Raw genomic sequence first — 15,302 nt, 5'->3', positions numbered from 1 at the left:
CATTTTACCTTTCCTGATGTTAACATTTTCAAAGAATCCTGTCTTAAACAAGATCATTCCAAGCACTAGATGAGAAACTTACATCTAAACAACTTAGTGGAAGCAAATCTGGGCTACTGAGATGGTTATTTTTTTTATATTTTCTGATTTCTGGAGAACATTCTGGCTTTTTACAGACAATGGAGGACAAAAGACTTCCTGTGATTCTAAAGAGCTGCTGTAGTGACTCATGATGATTATAGGTTAAGTGCACTGCTCTCCTTTCTGGACAAGTTTATCTGTCAGCATCCTGGTTTCCATAAGTCAAGAAGGTATTGCCAATGTAACACAGCTCTTTCTGAAAAGAAGGATTAGGACTATACCACCAAAACAAACATGACGCCAAAATACATAACTGACAAGGAATGAAGAAGGGTGGATCAAAGATTTTTCAAGATAAACATTGTTTTCTTTCCCACCTTCTTTTCATATTCCTACAAAATCACTGTCCTTCCCTGAGTTCAGAGGTTGATTCTTCCATGCAGTGAAAGAGGCAAAAGAAATAACATGAATTACCTGAAAAAATCATTATGAGATAAAGTTTTCCAGAGCTAAGCATGAAAAAAAAAAAATAGAAAAATTATCATAACCATCCTGAAAAGTTCTCATCTTCACCACGTTCTCCATGGTATCTAAAATGAACCTAGATAGTGGCAATATGCCCCTGAGTTGGATGCTATGAACTGTGCATCTCTCTATGTCTGCAACAGTCTGACAGGGATGCCTGGGGCAGCTTAGTGGTCCTAGGGACTCTCAACTAGCCTCCAGTGCTTCAGGGATGTGCATCAGGTCTCCAGCCAGCTTCAACTGGATGTCTCAGATGTGTCTGTGTGTGGATAATAACCCATGGCCTGGGTCCTTAACAGCTTTAATGGAGCTCAACTATCGCTTGTGAACATGGATAAGAAGGTTTAGATGCTGTAACCTTCAATCATTTTTCACCCTCAGTGTCTGAGTGTCAGAGCCCTGGGAGCATTATTAGGTATAATAATCTGCTGGGGACTCCACCTGTGTTCTTTGCCCATTAACCCAGGTTTTCACCTCAGTCCTGGAGCTTCAGTCCCTGCTCGTGCTCTGTCGTAGGAGCACCAGTCTCTGGCTCTGGCTCCTGGATGGACTTTTAACTCACACTGTAGGTAACTTCTATCCTGGATGGATCCAACTCCTCAGATGTACTCTGAACTTGTCCCTGCCTCTGGCTTTAGGGCTCTCTATTGGATGAACTTCAGGCCCCAATCTTGTTTTGGCCCAATCTTTTTGTAGCCCAATCTCCAGTCCCATTCCTTGCTCCATCATTTCCTCCTCACAACTAAAACCCCTCCAGGGACCCAGACCATGGTTCACCATTTGCCATGTCTTGTACTGCAAGCAGATCCTCTTACCAGTGCCCAAATCTGTCTATCTTGTCAAGATCCTGTGGGGTTCTGCCCTATTAAGGGGGCACTGTCTGCATAAGGAAGACACCCAAGCCCTTCAACAGAAAATAATCTGTTTGAGACCACAGAAACCTAGAAACCTAGGAACAACATAACTGAAGGAAAAAAAGGATTTAGCGCCTGTGAACCAGCATATCTTTACTACTCAGTGCTGACATCCTGTTCTGCTGTTTGTATGACATGAGAGGAGAAAAATTTTTTCCATAACACAACAGCATGTCAAGGTTAATTTAAATATTCCAGTATGGAAAAAAAACAAAAGGTTTTAGAAGACTACCTGGAAGGGGGGAAAAAGGAAAGTTAAGCAGTTCTTGGCACACACATATTGGAATATATGTTATTTAGTTCTGGAGATAGAGTTATTTTATTTGGGGGAAGAGAAACAGAAAGTGTAGACTGACACACAGCAAAAATACCTGTAGATTGGCCTCTAAGAAATAGACTCATGATAATGTCTGTCAGCCAGAGAGAAACCTGCCCATGTAGGTAGAGCTTCATTTTAGTTATTATAAACAGGGCCAAATGGAGCAAGATGTCTACTATATATAGGCAGAGAGAAGAGAAGGCTAGTCAATAACAAAACTTTCCCTTCAGTCTTATCTCTGACTTGAAAATCTGACATGTAGAACAATATCTGCTAAGTTTCAATGTCTTCAGGAGTACGCCTATTGGATTTGGTTTGTATTTGGCAACTGGAAACTGAAACTCTTTCATTCAAAGAGAGGAAATAAACAGCATGGATGATTTTTTGATTGTGGCTGAGTCAGAAAAGTTTGTAGATTTCAGTCAAAACAGACCTCTTAAAGGCACTTCAAGAGCTGATGCCAGTGGTATAAGCTCGGAGACATATTCATCCCATCTCTCTGCCAGTCTGAGGTTCAGCCATAGATGTTCCTGTAGGACTGTATTTCCCAGTTCAGGCAAGGATACTGATAGCAGAGCTCATCCCTGAGAGTGCAGGCTACACATTATTATGGAATACAGAAAAAAAGAAAAATCAGTAAGCAGCTGCAGAGAAATATTTGGATAGTTTGGGCTGAGCTAGGGTTTCTTCCATTTAAAATTCATTGTATGCTTCAACATGGTATCCTTAACTCTATGCAGTAGTGAACTTTTTGGTAGATAAACTGGTCCTTGTTTTGTCTGAGCTCCTCTGCCCACTAGACAGCCTGATTGGGGTAGATGGCAGAGATCAGAGAATCATAGAATATCCTGATTTGGAAGGAACCTACGAGCATCATAGAGTCTAATTCCTTCATTTGCCCCAGCCCTGCAATGCAAGTTGGAAGCTGTGCATAGGGAGTCCCTGATGATGTTTCCAGCATGGTGGGTGACATGCCAGCCTGTCACCACACATAAGCTGCCATGCAAGACACCTGGAAAGAGACAGAGTCAAGTAAAGGATGTTTCTGACCAAACAGCCCATTCCCCAACACAGCTCCAAGCAGCTCTGGCAGAACTCAGGAGGGAGAAAAGCAAGAAATCATTCCTGAGAACAAATTTATCCTAGATATGTCATGAAATATTCAACCAAGAACATCCTCTTGCTCCTGTCTTCTTTGTGCAGCACTTCACCCAAAACCTTGCTCCCTTCTTCTGTGCTCCCAGGCTTTTATGAGAGCCAACAACCTTCCTTCTACAATTGCTCTCTTAATGCAAGGGGGTCGCTTTCTCTGTTGGCTGTCCCATTTCTTTGAATAGAGGAACATCACTCTTTTCTTCCTCAAAAGTATGAGGCAGAAATGCAAGAAATTTACTCCATTCTCCCTGGACACTCAGTTAATCCTCACAGCCCACTTCCCAGTACTTAAGTGTAGCTTTTTGCTACAGCCCATCAAGCTAGGGAGGAACTATGTAGGTTCAGGTATAATTTAGCCAAAGAGTCTCTTGAGTGTTTCCTCTGCCTTGGAAGCTCAGATTCTAAGATCCAGCCCTCCTCAAATAAATGAGAGAATATAACTATGACATAGATAATCACATTTTCTCTTTTCTAATCTGCTGACTTGAATATCTGCCTCTGGTGTTTTTAGGATTCCATAGCTCTGATGAATCCACCTACTAGATCATTCTACACATTTACTGGTCATCCAACTAAAAGTTATTATTCTACATTGGAATTATGCATTTACATTAAACCCTTGTCCTTGTAGTGAAATCAAGGGCCTAATACAATACAGCCCAGCCTTTCCAATTGTTGTGGAGACAGCAAACACCTCTGCTGCCAAGGCTATATTTTAGGAAAGACACTTCAGGCATATATAATCCCTGTTGTTTTTACCAAGCTTAATGGCATGAACCATATAAATTCTTCTATCTCCAGTCCATCCCGCGTTCCTCTGGCTGCACTCTACTTTTAGAAGAAAAAAAACATAAAGGTTATTCTGTTTTTCTGAGGCAGCTTCTCTAATATAAATGGGAAAATTGTGAGGATGCACAGCAGGTTTTCCTACATCCAAAGGACTCAGAGAGAGAAGTGGTTTCCAGTAAGACATTATCAAAATCACCTTGGTAGTCCTTACTAGCTGTATGAGGTGAATCAAGAGTGTAGGTGAATGAAGCCTGCATTCGAAGGGCAGAGTGAATGACACATATTCACCTGCAGCTCCTGGTACTCACTTCTCCAGTGTGACACAGTCACCACTACTTGGGAAAGAGTGGATTGCTCTGCCTGGGTCTGTTCCATGCTCTTCTTACAGCAGATATTTCTATAAATGGTTTGTGTAAATTGTTTCCCACTTAGTGGGTCAGACAAAGATTTTTCCGGCACCTTTGTGATGAGGGGCCCACAGAACTTCTGAAGATGTAGCTTCAAATCCCACTCTGCATTACATAGAATACAGACTAGGAGATTATTTTCCCTTATTTCAGAAGAGTAACTGAACTACTGGATCCCTGCTAAGAATATCTTTGTAATGATTTCTCACTTTGAGAAGAAATGTCAATAAACCTTTTCTTGGTAGAGTTTATGAAAAAAACATTCTTTTGTCAAAAGTGACTGGCACTGTTCTTTTGTCAAACGTGACTGGCACTGTTCTTTTGTGTTATCTCCAGTTCCTGTCTTGGGCAATACTTGTCATACTTTTCTGATACTTCCTCACTTATGATCTACCTCTTTTAGTGGTTTGAACTATACCTTCCCCAAATTCATCCTCTAGAAAAAGGACATTTGAGTCTGGAGTTTTTCCTTTGGACTTTTTTCTTCACTTCTTGTAGTGTGAAATACACTACAAGAACATATTGGACAAATGTCTGGTTTCCTTCTCTTGGGAAGCTCTTAACACTGGCTTCTCCCAATGGACAAAGATGTTCCCAATCTGACAGTGCCTCCATCTTCCCAGGTTCTATCACTGCTATTCTCTTCCTCTCCTTTTCTGGACTCAAACAAGAAATGCATGACTCAGGATCCCCTTGGAGTGAGAATTTCCCTGTGTGCTTGGTCCCACCACATCATCAGCTACTGAAAAAGACATGAAAAGAAGGTAACACCTACTACACGATCCTGGGGTGAATTAGAAGTTAGCAGTGAGTGTGCCTCCTCAGTACACTTCTGTGGGAAATGCCATTCCAAATTAAAAGCAGGAGGCAAAATAGAAGGTTAAGGCTTACCTCAGTGGGTCATTCCCTGAGTGTTCTCAACCAGTGTACAGTGAGGATCCAGGCTGAAACACAGATGTAAAAGTCACAGGCATTCCCTGATATCAGACTTTAGAATATGAGGGAAAATTCACTTTGCTTCTTACTTTGCAAAGAGGTAGTAAAACTCTTATATCTTTGAAGCATTCTTTTCATTGGTTATGGGCACTGCCTGCATGAGAGACCTATTCCACAGTGTCTAAGCAACTGAGTTTCAGAGCATAGAGTGACAGTATTGGTGTTAATCATTCAAGGATATCAATGTCAGGGCTTTATAGTTTGAGGCTCCTGGAGTTCAGCATATCAATGATACCCCATGGCTATATAAAAATAAATTGGGGAACAAGCTGATAAGGTGGAATATATTGACTCATTGGGTGAAAATAGTGCTTCCCAGGAGAGTACATCAAAGTAAGATGCTTGCAAGCTTTTCTTTACTGAGAAAACCAGGACAGGTGAAGTTCACTTGGGAACAAGTGAGTTCACAAGAACAAAAGGATTCAACACTGGCATTCAGCAGCCTTTGTTCTGCCATTCCTGAGAAGCCACTGCAGCAAATGAGAGGCAGTGAAAAGAGGTCCAGCTCACTGGTCATTTTTTCTGCTCTAAGATACAGCAACTCACACTGCATCCTGAAGGCTGAATTCTGCCTGCTGGGTATTAAATTCCTTCCACGCAGGGATGGGTGACTATGTTGGATCTGGCCTTATGCCAAGCAGAACTGGAGAGAAGTGGTTGAACTTCTGCCAGCTTCTCTCTTTGCTGAGTCAAGAGAGTCTCAATGAGATGAGAACATGGCTTTGTGTGCTCACTTCATACAAAATACTGAGGTCTGCAAAAATGCAACCCATTATGAGATCAAATGTACACCACCTATGACTCTGAGCTTTTGAAATAAAGAAAGGTGAATAGCTACCTTTCAATTGTTGAGAGCCCATCAAGGATATAAAATATAATTCCTCCCTGTTCTGCAGAAATAGTTGAAATTGAGCTGCTAGAAGCTGATGTTTCTTTAAAAGGAAATTAACTTGTCCCCCCCACGCGCTATATGTACAATTTAAATTAACACAGAATAAATGAAGTTTTGAAATGCAAATGTGAAAATGAGTCAAGAATACATTATAAATAAAGTTTACATATGGTGATGACAAGTGTCATCACATCTAAGTAACATCCACCACACTCTTCAGAAAATCACTAATGCAGTTTGAATGCCTTCTTTCTTTAGTGAAATATGCATCAGGCAGATAGAAACACCTAAATAGCAATATCCTCTACAGTTATAAAACATTAATACTTGCTTTGTGTTGCTTTGCTTCCTTACTATTCTTATAATACTGTTCTTTGATATTTTTTTTTAGGAGATGACATTTAAAGGCAGCACCTTAAAACAGCCCAACAAGTGTTTCTTCCAAACTCTCCTGCTGGTTACATTCCCTACATCTCAGATCAATGTCTCTCATAATTGTTTCTAGAAGATCGAGTATTTCTTGATATGTGCATCCCAGAACTGATGCCCATCCACCAAAGCCATCATCAGCTCTTTTTTGGCTTTGATGCACTTCTCCCAGGGCCTCTCTAACCTCTGTCCATGATTCAGGATCCTATCCCAGCCCATCTCAGGGACATCAGTCCCTTCCCCAACAAGGTCATAAGATGCCAGTCCTCAGTCTCACAGGCTGATGTCCCAGGCTCAGCCTTCTGTCCCCACAGAAGTGCCTGATGACCTGAGATGGGGCTGCACAGGGTGGGTCCCCTGGACCCATCCCCCAGAGAGCCTCTGTCCCTCACAGCACTCGGCTACGACCTTATTGGTATTGAACAGAGTGGAAAAGATTATTCTGCAAGAATACCTTTCTGCTTATGCACTGCAATGTTTGTTTTCCCTGCAACAACATGACATTGTTGGCTCAATTTCAGTAGCCCCCAGATCATTTCTTGCAGAACTGCTATTTAAGCAGCTGTTCCCCATCATGTGCCAGTGTAACTGATTATTTCTGCTTATACACAGTGCCTTCCACTTGCCCTAGTGAATTGCATCTTCTGTTCTTTTCCTTGTTTTTCTTGCCCTTATCTTGAATTAGCCAATATTATTTTTAAATCTGGTTATACCCTTCAAATACAGATGCTAGTGTTTGTCCTGGTACTTAGTAAGTACAGCATGTATTCCATCACACAGCCTTTTAACTCTGGTAGACATTTTAAAGTGTAAATAATGCAGTGCCACTGAAGTTAAAAAGAGTCAATGATCTATGAACACAAACAAAATGGTCCATGAGGATGTTTGTTAAGAGTTTCTGAATATAGCTGGCTAAAATACGGAAGCTGAATGACCAGGAGTACGTTTGCTGTTGGAGTGGTATTAGATAACTCTCAGTCCAAAACTGGGAAAAGTTCTCTGATTTCTGTCTTGAATTTGTGGCACTAAAGCCACAGTGATGAAAGATACTGTCTTTCCCCTAAATACTTAAATATTTCCTCACCATAGTTCCTGAAGAGATCTCAGAAGAGATCAAGTGCTATATGAACACCACTGCTTAACACAGTGGTCACGGGTTCCTCACTATGCCTAAGTGATGTGTCCCATCCTGGGCTGCAAAACCACTTGAACTGGAAATTTTTTGTTAATATACATTTATTAGGAGATTTATAAAACAAGGTTGTGTTCACAAGCTGAATTCCAAGAAAAAATCCTGCAAAAGCTTAGAGCAATCAAACACACTACGCTTTCATTTCAGAGGCATCTGTCGCTTTATGATGTGAACCGTATTGGAGCAACACATGGGATCAACAGGCAGCAGTACCCCAGTGTTCCTTTACAGCTAAAACAAAATGTCTGAGCTGCTGTATGCTGGAAACATCCACTGGAAATGTCTTGATTAAAGAGATGTCAAAAAAACTTAGAGCAGAGTGTAGTGCAGTGTGGAATTTCCTCCTTACAAAGCTCTGGAATTTAAGATATTTTGCCTCCCATTATGTTTCCAGAAGAAATAATTTTGTGTACTTCCTCATATAACTGAGAGCAGCCCTGTGTAAGTTATTGATAGTGTCGTTGTAAATAATATTAGTTACAATAAGATTACCTATAGCTTGATTCTCATATGGAACTGTTTAACTTGGATTTAGAGCCCTATATGTGTCATAGGCATTCTCTATATTTGTTTCCTTGAAAAGATATTTGGATGTGTTTTAGGTCCCATTATTACCTGGCAATGAGATTATGTTCTCTTTGGCTCTACACTCACAATGTTGAAAGCAGAGTAGATGCAGGCTTTAAGATTCCCATTGCCTGTTCTTGTCATGTAAGAGAAGATGAAATTAATCTCACATGTAGGGTAGACCACCTACAGACCATTCCTAAATTTTCATCTTCACCAAAAACCTGCCATTGCTATCAAAAGAAAATCAGATTTAATCTTCTACAGCAAATACTTCAACACTAGAAAATGACAGGTTTTGGTGATTTAGAGAAATTCAATATCAAATAGATAGCTCAATCATGAATCTATTATCCTCCCCCTACACCAAGGAAGATGTTAGTGAATGTAAAAACAAGATAATGGAATGGGAGAAACAAGTACTCTGCTGAGCCCATACACAATAAGTGTATCATTTCAGAGAATGACTAAAGATTACCATGAGTCAACGATTCCTCCTAAACATTTTGTCTAAGCACACCTACCATCCCAGCTTGACTGGCAAGGAGCAGATTAGCATGCTTCAGTTATGATGGCAGCTCAGTTTGAAATAAATCACTATTAACAGCAGCACACCAGGCATCAGTGCTCTCTCTGCCATACAACCAGTCACTTAAAGTGTGATTTTGCATACTCTCCATTTCCCAACGCAAGAAACCTTCATAAAGAAGAGAGTGAGGGGCAAGGGTTGTGTAGGGAAAATAACTGCCTAGGAATCCAGTCAAATTAAACCCTGTGTTTATCTACAGGCCAGCAAACTGGAGTCCTACACATTCACATATGCAAAGTATCTGATGAAGCAATGATTCAAAATCAATGTCTTTCAAAAACCTGCCTGGCACCCTGTCAATTCATCAAAGAGCTGCTTGAGAGCTCAGCTCACAGGTCTGCTTCTAAGACAACACAGAGATAGTATTTTTTGGCCCAGACTCCCAGCATTTTTTTACCATCCTTGAAACCCAAAATGCCTAGAAAACCAAGTGACAGTCCCAGGGCCCCCAGCTTCCCTGGTTTGTGAAACAGGGATGCAAAGAAAGGAATTCTCAAGAGCCTAATAATTGGATTCATATTTTATTTAAAAACTGAACATAATTCTTTTCCTCCAGACAGAAGAAGGAGGAGAAGAAACAAAAGGAATTTCCTTTCCCTTGGAAATATGCAGGTTTCTAGGTTTTGTTCCTGTTCCAAGGTTTAATACATGCACACTAGCACATGCATACACAACCCTAACAGACTTTCCCTTCTTTGAAGTGGCTGACAGGGGGATTTCCTCTTAGGATATGTCTTATACTGCAGTAACTGCAGGATACTGATCTGGATGGATTTAAAATCTCATACAATATAACATTTCCCTATTTGAAGCCTAATTAGTATTGTTGTATACATCCACAGGAAACATCTCCATCCTGTGACAAGAAAAACACTTTGAGATCTAAATGTTAAACCCTCTAAAACAAGCTAAGAATTATTTTTTTCAATTGAAAAAGTTATACAGAATACCCTTATGTGTGCTTTTTTATGGTTTTAATTTCTTTCAAGTGTCTCAAATTCAAGTCTTCTTTCTAGTATTAATTTCTTTTGTAGTTTCACCAGTCAGGCTATCACTCTTAGCACTTGCTGCTACAAGAAAATTAAGAATAAAAAATGTTTGTAAATGGATTGTCTTCTGTAGATTATAAAGATTTCACTTTAGAAGTGAAATTAATATTCATTTCCTTTTGACTTCTGTTGCAATTAGTCGGAGTTCTTTTGTATTAAAATAAAAAAAAAAAATCCCTCCTTCAAAGGAAGCCAATAAAGTATCAAGAACCATCTACTGCTTTGTAAAAAGTATGATTCATTCAGCAGTGCAGGTGTTTCAGGGATTTAACAGTGTTACAGGAGAGTGATAGTGTGCACAGGAGAGAGAGATGAGCCAAGAAACAGCTGTTCTCTAAAACCTGGTTGAGAAAAGGTGAAAGAACTGAGGGAAACTTCTGGGTGGTCCAGAGGGCAATGTGAAGGACAGCAATTCTGTTTTGGGAAGGGTTTTTTTTCAAATTCTTGAAACTGCATTTGATTCTGACTTAGGATAAAGGCCTTCCTTTCCTAACAAGGAAGAACAGTACATTCTAGTCTTTATTTTTTTCCTTTGCTCTGAAAAGCAAAGTTTTTGCTTTTTTTTTTTATGTTTTCCTCTGGTTCTGAAAAAAAAAAAACAAAAACCAACCCAAAACCTAACCAACCAAAAAACAGAAACACCCAACAATACAACTATCCACAGGCAAAAAAAATTGAAATAATCTTATTGAAAGAATCTTTTAAAAATGAAAAGCTTAAATTCACAGTCTTAAAATTGTCAATTTCTTCTAAGACCTAAAAATTACCATTGCTTTTGCAATTTCCTGTATATACAAACCTCTTTTATTTAGTAAAAAACTGTTATTCTTGGTCAGCAGCAGTGCCCAAAAAGTCTTGAATAAAAGATTTGCAGTGGTCACAGCTGCTAATCCATTTTCAAAACTGGAGTAATAGCTGGAGTGAGGAAGAAATGGACCTGGAAAAGAGGAGGAAAAGACAGCTCCAACCATTGGTTAAAAGGTGCATTAGTCACCTCAAATCCCTTATTTCTCTTCATAAAATTCCCAACTTTAGACCATCTTCTTACCTTTTTATGTGGATATGTGTATCTGTGAATGGAGAGAGAGATAAGAAATTTATTTGCATGTGAGTGAACTGCTGCTTCACAACATGGGGAAGCAAAAAATATTGGTATATCTTGCTCCCTCTTTATACTCTGAATTTTTTTTTTTCTTTTTGGGGTTTTTTTTTTTGGTTCTTTTATTTCTTTCCCATTGCTTTCTGGTATCACTGAGGTATGCAATACTTCAGTTGAATTGCTAACAAACTTTAAAATATTTCATTGATATTTTTACCACACTGAAAGAGGTTATCTGCAAAGTACAGAAAATGTTGATTGTTTCCATCTTCTGCTGAACTATGTGTCCTCGTCCTCTTTCCCTCTGATGTTTCAGTCCATGAAACCTTGCATTTCTTTTCCCATGGCTTTCATTAATTGGTCTGAATGATTTTACTAACCAGTGTTACAATTTTCAATCCACTCTCTTATGTCTTGTGTTGGCTTTTGTACACACATCATATTGGAATATGCATTCATCTGAGGAAAGTGATAGACAGGGTGTTTTAAGAGAAGACTCAGTTCCTGGTTATTTTTTTTTTTTTTTTTTGGTAGTAGTAGAACATCTAAATTGTTGAATTTTTGCCAAGGAGGAGAGGAAAAAAAAAAAAAAGGATGAGGAGATATAGGAACAAAAATAAGGAGACAATTTCAAGCTAACTTGCTCATATTCTTTCATTTTTATCAGTACTCAAGTTTCACATTTCAGATGCAGTGGCTTGCTGTCAATTGTTTGCTTTTCCTTTCTTAAATTATTTTGTCAAATATTTATTTAAATAAAAAATATGTATACGCAAGCATTCCTTCCTAATGTGTTGGATATGAAGCCATCTTTATTGGAGAACCCTAGAGAGCTTTGTAGAGCATGGTGCCAGGTTTGCAATCCTGAAGACATAAATAGTCCCACTAAAGTGAGTGAGATCATTATTTGCATGATTAAATATCATAACATTAAACTGTACATAAATGCTACTGCTGTGGGTAGAGAGGGGGAAGGAGGAGAGGAGTGTGACATAAACTTTCAGGTGACAGAAGAGGAATGAATTCTGCCTGATTTTTCATCCTTCAAAAGCCTTCTAGTGACAGTATTATTTTTAAATGGCTTTTAGTGATTTTGTGACACTGCCAAGTCATTTAGCTCTATTAAAAAAAAAAAAAATCCAATAGCAGCAAAAACTGAATAATGCACAGTATTCATCTAGTGCCAGCTGAGTTTGGGACTTACAGGACTTTGTGCACGTGTGTGAAATCAGCTTGTTGGACCCCCAGCTCATCCAGCCCTCATTGGCAACCAGGGCTTTGGCAGGATGTCCCCTCTCCTGCTCCCCAGGATGGTCAGGCCTCTTCCTTGCTCTGCAGAGCCAAGAGTGTTGCTGCAGTGGGTGCCAATGCTCAGATCTTGTCTCCTTCATGGTAACCCTCCACAAAGGTGCCCAGTACTTCTGTGGCTGACTCAGAAATGCAAGAAATGAGCACACCGACTGTTACCTACACGCTGTGCGCTGCTTTGCCACCACCACTGAACAGAGAGTAGGCTCACCAAACACACAGATGGCACAGAGCTGGGGAGAGCTGCTGGCATGGAGGAGGACAGGTTTAGTTTTCAACATGTTCTATTTCAAATTTGGCATGCAGGGTGGAAAAAACAATGCATTCCAGTGAGGGCAAATGCAAGATTCTTCATGTAGGCTGTTGTGCACATATGGAGCAAGTGACACCTGCCCAGGCCTTGAGGACAGCAAAGTTTCAGTAGGTCATCAGTTCTGGATAAGCCTGTGAAAGGAGGATGGCAAATATGTCCCAGGATGTATAAATAGGAGTGCAGGTCATAAAACATGGTCCTAGATATAAGACAACTTTCCACTGTAGAACCAAGTTGAGCTGTATGAATTTCACAGAGTGAGAAGAAGGAAAGGTAATAAAATCATGAAACAAGAGTATATAATCAAGAGCAAATAAAAAAGACCAGAGATCTAGAAAATGTGACCTATGGGGGGTGAGGGGGGAAAGATAGAAATTATGTTATTTAGCCTAAGCAATGAGAAGGGGAAGAGGGAGTGGATAGAAGAGACATTCATTAAATATGTATAGACTACTGACAAGATAATCTGTTCTCCCTGTTCATGGTGGACAGGACAAGAAGTGATGTGCTTAGTGAATGCTGCAAGGAATGTTCAGGTTAGATATGAAAATGATAAGGATGGAGAAGCATAAAAATAGACTGCCTGGGGAGGTACAGAGCCTCTATCACAGGAAAAATGATGAGAGTAGAGCTCACTCTGCCATGAGGCAGAGGAAACTGCCAGCACTGTGATTCATGCATACAGTAACATTAGAGAACTGGGATGTCCCTATCTTGGTTTCATCTTATCTCTTTTGAATGGGTGTCTCCTTAAACTGCATTATATATTTGTTTCCTTTTCCTTTTATTTATCATGATTTGTGTTGAGCAATCTGAATGTGAAAGATGTGTTCATTCTGCACTCTGGAGTAATAGCACTAACAATTATAATTTCTTTCATTAAAGAAACATACGTTTTGCATGAGATTTCTCCTATTATAGTACCATTTTCATCTTAAAGAATTGCTACAGTTTTCATGGGCTTTATCTTGGAGCAAAGATATGTGTCTCTATTACTATTGTGAAACCAGTATTAACCCTTTCCAGGTTAGCAGGGTCATGCTGAACCACAGGAAAGGCCCATCTCTGTTCACAAAAATGCCACTCTTTCCTTATCTGGGCTCTGGAGAATAGGAATTTCCACTGCTTATATATGTACAGAATCTGCCTCATACATGGGACACAGACTTGGTTGGAGTTTCCAAATCTATTGTAGTGTAAATGCAGAAACAATCAGTGAAATCCTTCCTAAATCTCCATGTCTTCTTCATAATACTAATAATACTAATACTAATACTAATACTAATGTTAAATGATAATGGTAATGCTGCTGCTGCTGCTACTACTACTACTACTATTACTAATAATAATAATAATAATAAAAGGTGAATTAAGCAATGACAACTGGAGAGGTGTTCATTGAAGTTGAGACCCACTGGAAGTCAAGCATCACATGCCATTTTTAAGCACCCCAACTCTCAACAAGCCAGAGCTCCTAGTGTGGTAGCACAGCTCCAGGGCCTCTGTCCACACTGCTGCTGTAAGAAGGCAGCTGCATATTTACCTCAAAGAGTTCAGCAGGCATCACTCTTGTCTTTTGAAACACAAAGAAAACGCCTCTCCCTTAATTTGCCATAGTCCAATGTGTAGACTATATCTGCTTCAGCTCCAAAACTGGAGGTTTCAGCCTTTCCCCCAAGACAGACTCCAGACACTTTAACAAGGTTTACCTTAGGCAGAGGAATGGGAAAGACAAAGATACTTCTTCCTCTCCAGGCTTTGCCACCATGCACAACGCATCCAGGATTGCGAGCATAGAATGATTCCACAAGCAGAAGAGCAGGAACAATTTCATCTGCCAGCATGGGAAGTGAGGAGTGGCTTTATGTCCAGGGTCTGTGCATGGGACAGTTTCTGTCATTTCTCTAGCATCTTTAATGTAAATACTGTCAGGATAGCATCATCAAACACTCAACACAGGGTGGCCAGAACCCCAGTCAGTGTCCTGGCAGTGACATCACTTTTCTGAGAGGGTCTGAACTTGCTCAGGCAGAGGTGGAGGGGTTTGTAGGGATCCCCCACCCTAGGCAAGTGTGTTGTCTCCAAGCAAGGCCTGAGGCTCTTCCCCGTGGCGGGGCAGAGGGATGCCCGGCTGCAGCATCAGCTCTCACTGAGCGCCGGGGAAGGATGCACCTGTCAGGCAAGGCGAGACAGTCCGGGGCACCTAGAGATCAGCTCAGAAACCTAAGTGACCCTTGAAGGAGCCTCCTGGGACCAGAGGACCTGCTCTGCGGCAACCCCCGCCCGCTGTCCCCCTCCCAGAGCCGCGGCTGCGGCTGCTTTAACCGGGCCGGGGGGGTGCTGGCAGCCCCGCCGACGTGGCGGGCATCAGCTGACCGCGCCGGGCTCTGCCTCCTCCCGGGCCGCCCGCCCGCAGCTCCACTCCGGCGGCGGCGGCTCCGCCGTGCTCGTCCCGCGGCTCCGGGACAGCATCCGCCGCCAGCTGCCCGCAGCCCCGCAGGCACCGGGCTTTGCCCTTGCCCCTTCCTCCTGCTCCTCCTCCTCCTCCTTCTCCCTGCCGCCGGGGAAGCCCCTGAGCCGGAGCACTCCCTGTCCGGCCCGCGGAGAAGTTGGGATACTCCCATCTGGCTTCCCAGAGCTCTGAGTTTAGGGCGGGATTTTCATTCCCCGCTCTTTCG

This window comes from Parus major, chromosome 2 (genome assembly GCF_001522545.3).
Source record: "Parus major isolate Abel chromosome 2, Parus_major1.1, whole genome shotgun sequence".
Taxonomy (NCBI): domain Eukaryota; kingdom Metazoa; phylum Chordata; class Aves; order Passeriformes; family Paridae; genus Parus; species Parus major.
This window is presented reverse-complemented; position numbering follows the sequence as displayed.